Raw genomic sequence first — 8,400 nt, forward strand, 5'->3', positions numbered from 1 at the left:
AGATAATATATCTTAATAAAAATGTATCAGTGACTGTGAGTTTTGCAAACGTGTCATAGTAATATTTTATTAGTGTTAATGTTAACCCCACCAAGAATATTTAAAAACACTGAACCATGTGTTCATCTTTAATGTGTGTACTCCTGAGATTTACAGAGGAACAAATCCTGAGAATGAGTTTAGTATTCAGCTCTGACTGATTCAACCACAGATTCTTCATTTTTATACTTACCTGCTTTACTCCAAAACTCCTGTCAGTTAGTGTCATCCACCACTAACACACAAGTCTGAACAAATACTCAATCCCCACTTGATAAGACAATATCAGTTAATGAACATAATCCCCCTGTGGTTTATTTTAACAAACAAACTAATAACTAAATAGTTATTGCATCATGAGCATGAATCAGGAAACTAAATAGTTTCAGCTGGATCTCTCTTCATGCATAACTCTATAACTTTAATGTTCAAAGTTCCCCTGTAGAGGGGGAGGGTCTGGAACAGGTTAAAACAGGTCAGTGGCCCAAAAACCCTCTATTTTGCCCTAACAAGCTGTTAAAGACGGGAGCAGGCTGCGGGCCACCCGATCCAGAAACCCCCTCCAGCCCACGTCTTTACCCTCGACTTGAACCTCTCTCAGAAGTGGCAACTCATGCTATCAATAAATCAAGGAAACGTCAATTAAGTTTTATCAAATTATATTAGAAAAGGCAGTAAAAGATTACAATTCACAGCGCTGGACTCTACAGTCTGTGACGCCACAGACCCGGAAGAAGAGCCCCGATGTCTCGTGTCATCGTTAATTTATACGGCCCTAGACTCCGCCTTTCGCAGAAGGGGAGCTCAGCCTATCAGTGTATGAGGGGGCGTGGCTAAGCGTGGTCTTATGTGGACTGACGTGTTAGGAAATATGAAACGGTGCTTCAAAGCCTTTCTACGTGATGTGGCAAGCAGATTAAACTATTTCTTGACTGATATTGAAATCCCTGGGAGACTCTCTTTAGAGTTGCTGGCCCAGTTGAACCTAGTCAGAACCGGGTCATAATTTCATTATAATCCCGTCTCTGAGCAGATCAAAACCATAGGACCAGTCTAACTAAGAAATATCGTAACAAATCTTCCATATGACCTCTGCCACTGCATTTCTGTTTACTCACATCTGTCCAGGGGTCCCTCTGGAAGGACCCACATCATTTCAAAGAGGTTGAACCGTCCTCACAGGCTCGGACAAGTCAGGTGTGCCCCAACAGATGCTCTGTTCGTCTGTAGCTGACCCTGACCCTGACCCTGCCATGGCTCTCGTCTGCAGTGGGTGAAAATATTCTGACCTTTTAATCTGACCACAGGGTCCTGGCTCCAGACCATGTCCACCCTCAGGGAAGCCATGAACCTCAATTTTTTCTGTAAAATGACATAAACACGAGGAGTTAAAACACAATCTCAATTTGAATGTTTTCCATAGCTTCATAATAAGCAAAAATAAAAATAATAAGAGTAAAAATGCTTCCTTCACTGTTTCAGTACTTAACCATTTTAAAAGGTAAAACCAAACTTGTAAGAAAAAACAACAACTTTTAACACATTTTTGTTCACTGTGTTGGCCATCACTCTGGCAAGGAGTCATCTTCAGGGGATCTGAAGTTACCCTCCTTTCTTGTTCTTCTTTCTCTGACAAGACTCAGGTCTGATTTCTTTCAGAGCTCATGGGCAAAACATGAGAGTTGGCCACTCAAATCCCAATCATCTAGATTGTGGCTGATCAGTTTTGAGGTAATCTTGGCCCATGTGTCCCAATCCAGTGTTGTCTGATAATATGGATGTGACTGTATAATTGCTGTCTGGGCCTGTGGATCTTGGTTCTGTTATGGCGTCGTGCTGATAAGGTGTACTCAGCCCTTGGAGAGGAGAGTTAAGGTGTGTCCTCAGAGCTGGGACCTTGAGAGTGGAGGTCCTTGTCACGCTGCTGGATCAGAAAGTTGCCTCTCATTCCGTGTGGAGGGAGGAGGAGTCTGTTCTTCCTTCAACTCCTCTCAACACAGAGTGCCAAGAGAAAAGAAAACTTTTAAAAGTAAAAACTGTCCAAATTTGCATACATTTCAGAACCATTGTTTTACAGACCAATAGTGCATAATAGAAAAGGAAAATACAGGATTCTCAAAAGAAAATAAAAATTAAATGTATAGGCCATTTTTGCCTAAACAATGTTTTCATGAAACCCTCAATAATCTCTAAGTAAAATAAATTTCAAGCTCCCAAATCAAATCAATTTCTTCCATTAATAAGTTAATATTTGAATGATCAAAGCTGTTCAAATCACCATCAGAAGGGTTTTTTTTTGTGTAATTTGGTGGTTTTATGACCAAAAAAAATCATAAAGTCGTTGTACTAAAATAGTTTGCCTGTACTTTAATCTCTAGTTTAATTTTTTAAAACCTAAGTGGATTGACACAGGTTGTCATCTTCTATAATTTTTCTGTTCATGTTGCAGTGTCTCATTCTGTGATAACTCAATGTAATACCACCTTTGACCACTAACATTCACAGCGCACTTCTTAGGTCAGAAACTAGTGATGTTCGATACCAGGATTTTCTGTTCCGATACGATACCTGGCCAAATTCCTGCAAGTATCGGCGGTGTCGACACCAACACTGAAACTTTGTGCAAATACGCCTAATGTGTCAGGTAAACCTAAAAAAGGCAGTGTATTCAAATCAAAGCTGCATAAAGAATGCAAGACAAAGTAATTTATTTTAAAGTCAGGAGTATGTTGATGCAGTGGCCTCATTTAGTCTGAGCTTATAAAACAAAAGAAAATAACAGGACATCATACAAAGATGTGAAAATGTTTTTTCAAACAATAAAAATAAGAAAATTAGGAAAATCATGAAACTAATAAAATAAAGTATTAAATATCTATTAAATAATAAGATATGTTTGATAAGATGTTATATTTTGCCCATGTTTCGTAGTATATATTTTTCAGAGTTCACCAAGGCAGTTTTATCACCATTGCTCTGTATCATTTGATGACACCTGGTCCATGTAATCCACTTTAAATGATCTATTCTTTATGAAACCTTACCTGAATAAATCTGATTTTTTTTTTTTGCCCATGTGAGATTATCTCAGTGATACACATAGGCCTATTATTACTCCAAACTGGACTTATGGAACTATTTGTTGAAGCATGAATTTATTTTGTTACTTTAACCATGTGAAGCTTAAAAGAGATATGCGACCAAGATACCCAAATATTCATAGGAATCGGCAAACTCCAATCGGAACACCAATTGAGAATAAAATCAGATGAAGAACTGATGGGACCAACTTCCTGTTTGAAAAACCATCCCTTTGGTTTTATCGGCATTTAGGACAAGTTTGAGATGGAACAAATCTGACTGGATGATGTCAAATGCGGATTTCAAAAGCTGGAAAGCCTTATCAACTGTTTTAGCTCGACAATAAACAACTGTCATCAGCATAGAAATGTAAGGATGCATCAGGGATGCTCTGACCTACATTACCTATGTAGATTGTAAAGAGGCTGGGTCCTAAGACTGAGCCTTGTGGTACACCATTACTGACTGTTAGATAACTGGAAGAAATACCATTATGTTGAACACATTGTCTGAGAGATAGTTAGAGAACCAATCAATGGTGTGTTCTGAGAAACCAGTTTCTGAGAGTTTATGACACAAGATGTTCTGATCCACAGTGTCAGAATCTTTAGACAGGTCTAAGAAAAGTGCAGCACAATAACCCTTAGCATCCAGTGCTTCAACGATTTCATTAACAACCTTCAGTGAAGCAGTGGTTGTGCTGTGTTGTTTCCTGAAACCAGATTGATGTGGAGGTAAGATGTTAAATGAGTCCAGGTCATTTTTGATTTGAGAGTTTATCAGTTTTTCTAGAACCTTGGCTAAAATGCAGAGTTTAGAGATTGGTCCATAGTTGTTCAGTGAGGGGGGGTCACCTCCCTTCAGCAAAGGAAGAACAAAGGCTGTTTTCAAGTGTCTGGATGGAGTTTTGTCTCATGGAGAGATTGAAGATGTGGGTCAAAGGGACTGTGATGATATGAGCAGCCAGCCTTAAGAAATAAGGTGGAAGTTCATCTGGACCTGCAAATTTTTTAGGGTCAAGATCTTTTAACAGTTTATTGACCTCACTGACTGAGAATGGAGAAAAAGAGAAGCTGTGATTAACTGAGGATTGACTTGTAGGAGGGATTTGATTTGTAGAAGTTTGGTTATTAAGTGAAGTGGCTGATCTTCCATTAGTAACTGTGTCAAATAAAGAACCAGAAGCAACAAAATGTTTGTTGAAACAGTTCAGGATCTCGTGCTTATTTGACACAGGAACAGAGTTAACGAGAAGTTGTGATGGGAGGTCAGATGATTGGGGGGTGCCTGAGAGAGATTTGATGGTTTTTCAGAATCTGTTGGGGTCATTTAGATTTTTGGAGGTCTGAGATAAGAAATAGTTGCGTTTTGCTGCTTTGACAGCAGTTGTGCATTTATTCCTCATCTGTTGAAAACTCAACCAATCAGTGTCTGAGTCAGATTTTCTCGCTGCAGCCCAAAGATGATCTCTCCTGTGCAGGAGGTCAGCTAGCTCTGGAGTAAACCAGGGGCTGTCTCGTCCCTTTATTCTGAACTGACGAAAAGGAGCATGTAAGTTCAGAAAATAAATGAAACTATTATGAAAATAGTTCACGTCATCAGTTAACAGAATACGATGCCAGTGAAAGTGAGACAGATCCCAGAGGAATGACTGTTCACAAAAACATTTCAGATCCCTTTTTTGAATTAATCTGGGCTTAGGATGTGGAAGTTTAGTGTCTCTGAGAGCCGCTATTACACAATGATCACTCTCATTTCTCTGTTTTGTGCTCAGCACTAAGTCTGTGCTTTTGTACAATCGTCAGGCCCTCCTGAATATTCGACCTGTTGTTGGCAATCTCAATGCCTTTGATTATGGTGGACAGAAAACTTTACTCCCGCTCCTGTCAGGAGTCCCAGCTCATCTCCTCCGGGCACCTGCGCTACCCCCTCCACCCCCCGGCGGAAACGTCGTCGTTACCGCGGTAAACGTGGAGGACAGCTGGTGAAACTAAAGATCTGCCTGGCCAGTTCTACGTCCATTTCTCAGACAAGAAATGGATTATTTCTGTCTTTCGCTGTGCCGTGGCGTTTCCTGGATCTTGTTGACAGCTGCCTGCTATCTGTCACCGGCCTGGATGCGGGTGTTCGCCTCCACCCCTCCTGCTTCTCTCGGCTCTACCGGCCCGGAGTGAACCTGCAGAGCCTGAAGATGCTGCCCCGGGCCCTAGCGCCCGTCAGTTTACATGCTGTGGTTTCTACCAGGATTGGCCTGGTGGATGCCAGATCTCTGACAAACAAAACTTTCATCCTGCAGGACTTTTTCAGTTTCTGTCATTTGGATTTACTCTGCATCACATAGACCTGGGTCGAGGCTGATGACTCCAGTGTTTTTGTTGAACTTCAACCAGACGGCTGCTCTTATCTAAGCTCCCCTTGGATGTCAGGCCGTGGAGGAGGAACGGCGGTGGTTTATAAAAACAACTTTAAATGCAAGCAATGCTCTGCACCGTCTTCATTCTCCAGCTTCGAGGTGACTTTATTTGAGGTGGGTCGCTCACACCCCGTGCTGTGCGCTGTCATCTACAGAACCCCTAAATATAATAAGGATTTCTTGAATGACTTTTCTGATTTCCTGACTGGAATAATGATAAACTATGATTGAGTCCTTATTGTTGGGGATTTTAACATTCATGTATGTTGCCCAGAGAAACCACTGGTGAAGGACTTTCTCAGCCTCACTGACTCATTTAACCTGGTTCAGTGGGTTTCTGGTCCCACGCATGAACATGGACACACTTGGTTCTCTCTCACGGCTTGTCTGTGAATGACCTGGAACTATATGATAATGTGATTTCTGACCATAGGCCTGTTTTATTTGATGTTGGTTTGTCCTGTGCTCCAGTTAAATCCTGCGCTCCTGCCCAGCGACGTAAAGTTTTTAACCCTTCCACTGCTGGCCAGTTCTCTGCTGCCTTTGAACAGCTCTGTGCTCCCTCTGGCTCTGCTGCTGACACCGAACAGCTGAGCTCCTGGTTTGACTCCTCCTGTCAAACCATTTTGGACTGTGTAGCTCCATCCAAACTGGTGCGGCCTAAAGCCAGATCTGAACCCTGGTTTAATGAAAAAACTATTGCAGTCAGACAGGAGTGCCGCAGAGCTGAACGGAGATGGAAAAAAGATAAACTGGAGGTTTCATTTTACATTTTAAAGGACTGTCAGTACCAGAACACTGTTAAAGAGGCCAAAAAACAACACTTGTCAGACATTAGTGTCCAATCATAATAATCCATGTGTCCTTTTTAAAACTATTGACTCTGTCCTGAAGGCCCCGCAACCTGTCTGTCTGGAAGCCTCTACTGAACTTTGTAATGACTTCCTGCAGTTTTTTATAAATAAGGCAGTTACCACAAGGGCCCTTATTTCAGCCCCTGCTTTTGACCCCTCCTGCTTGGTCCCCTGCCTGGCTGTGTTTGATAGATTTGAACCAGTCACCCTGTCCCTTTTTGAGGATGTGGTCGGCCATATTAAATCATCAGGTTCTCCTTGTGACCTTGTCCCCCCTCGTCTTGTTCTGGAGTTGCACCGCTCCAGGTGGCTGCATGTTGGAGCAGCTCTGTTACTTTCATTCTGAGATTTTGCTTTTGGAAACTTTAATTCCTCTTTTTCTGTTGCTGCTCCAAGACTGTGGAACGATCTCCCTCTTCTCATCAGACGAGCTCCTTCACTGTCCAGTTTTAAAACTCTTTAAAAACACATTTTTACTCCCTGGCTTTTAGCACACACTGAATTTATTCTGCACAGTTTTTATTACTTTTATTGATCTTAATGTTTTAACAACTGTTTTTATGTGTTTAAATGTTCTTGATTTTATATGTACAGCACTTTGTGGCAGCTGTGGTTGTTTTAAAGGGCTTTATAAATAAAGTATTATTATTATTATTATTATTATTAATATTATTGTCATTGGTGTTGTTGTTGTCGTTGGTATTGTTGTTGTTGTTAGAGAGGTCAAAGGTCGAGAGCTTGTTCGATTGTTCCGTCTGGTGGGAGAGTCGATGAGTTGGATCAGATATTCAGATATCTGAGCCTGAACCGGTCCAGAATCAAACAGAACTTGGTGTTGTGGAGTCGGCCCTACTGGGAACAGAACCATTGAAAACGTAACAGAATTCAGAGCTGCAGCTGACACGGTTACCTGTCGGCTTCTCACATGAGCCCTGCTGCAGATACTTACACTCTGATTTTGTTTCAGAGATGGGACTGATGAAGATCTGGATCATGACTTGTCTAATGGACAGCACCTCAGCACAGGTAAACCCACAGCCGCTCAGGCTGACAGCAGGGACGTTCCAGCTCTGACAAGCAGCTGAAACAGGTTCATGTGTTTCCTGCTATCATTTCAATCTTCACAGCACACCGGATCAGAAGAACCTGATCCATCCAGTTCTGTACACTTCTTAGTACTGATAACATTGACATAGCTGCTGAAGATCCAAGCTGCACCTGTCTGACTGAAGCAGAGAGTTTCCATTGAAACAAACTGCAGAAGGTGTCACGAGGAAGTGGACAGGGTCATTTCCTGTAAGAGATTAAAAGTCATTAAAGAAGGTTCCTGTGGATCCAGTTAGGTGGGTCATCATGACATCAGCTGATGACGGGAACCAGACTCATTTGAGTGACATCATCAGTAGTACAATACAGCAGTAAAATAGACAAATACTACAGTAACTATAAAGAAATACTGCTGCAAAACCTCAAATACTACAGTAACTATTGAGAAATACTGCAGTAAAAACACAAATACTACAATAACTATAGATAAATAATGCAGAAAAAAGACAACTACTACAGTAACTATCAGGACTAAATTTGTAAACTGACTGATGCTGGAATGGGGGGGGGGGGGGGCGTGGGTCCTCTCAGAAAATGTTGAATAACAGATGCCGTTTTGTGCATTCTGGTGTATTTTAACATGTTGTTCTACAGCAACATTTGCCTGCATTTAAAAACACTTAATAAAATTAGTATTTGGAGAAGAACAGTAGGTTGTGTGTGAATAGAGCAGTTCTGATCCTGTCAGGTGTTCTAACCTCACCTCATTTCATGGTTCTGAGCTGAACTCTTCTCCTCTTGCTCCAGTCTCGTGGTGCCATTTGAAGCACCTGAAGGATTCAATTCTCGGTTGTCGAATAATCCATCCATCCATCCATCCATCCATCCATCCATCCATCCATCCATCCATCCATCCATTTTTAATTCAAGTAAATTGGACTGTCTTTTGGACATTTTGATCGTTGC

General features: G+C 41.5%; 1 long non-coding RNA gene across 1 annotated transcript in view; it reads left to right on the top strand.

Annotated features, from left to right (window-relative positions):
• Positions 1 to 7,423, top strand: part of LOC119419828 — a 23,435-nt gene extending 16,012 nt beyond the window's left edge. The window contains exon 3 of the long non-coding RNA XR_005187276.1: positions 7,355 to 7,423. This is a non-coding gene — a long non-coding RNA (uncharacterized LOC119419828). The remainder of the gene's footprint in view (positions 1 to 7,354) is intronic.
• The last annotated feature ends 977 nt before the right edge of the window (positions 7,424 to 8,400 follow it).

Source organism: Nematolebias whitei, chromosome 14 (genome assembly GCF_014905685.2).
Source record: "Nematolebias whitei isolate Nwh7 chromosome 14, NemWhi1, whole genome shotgun sequence".
NCBI lineage: Eukaryota > Metazoa > Chordata > Actinopteri > Cyprinodontiformes > Rivulidae > Nematolebias > Nematolebias whitei.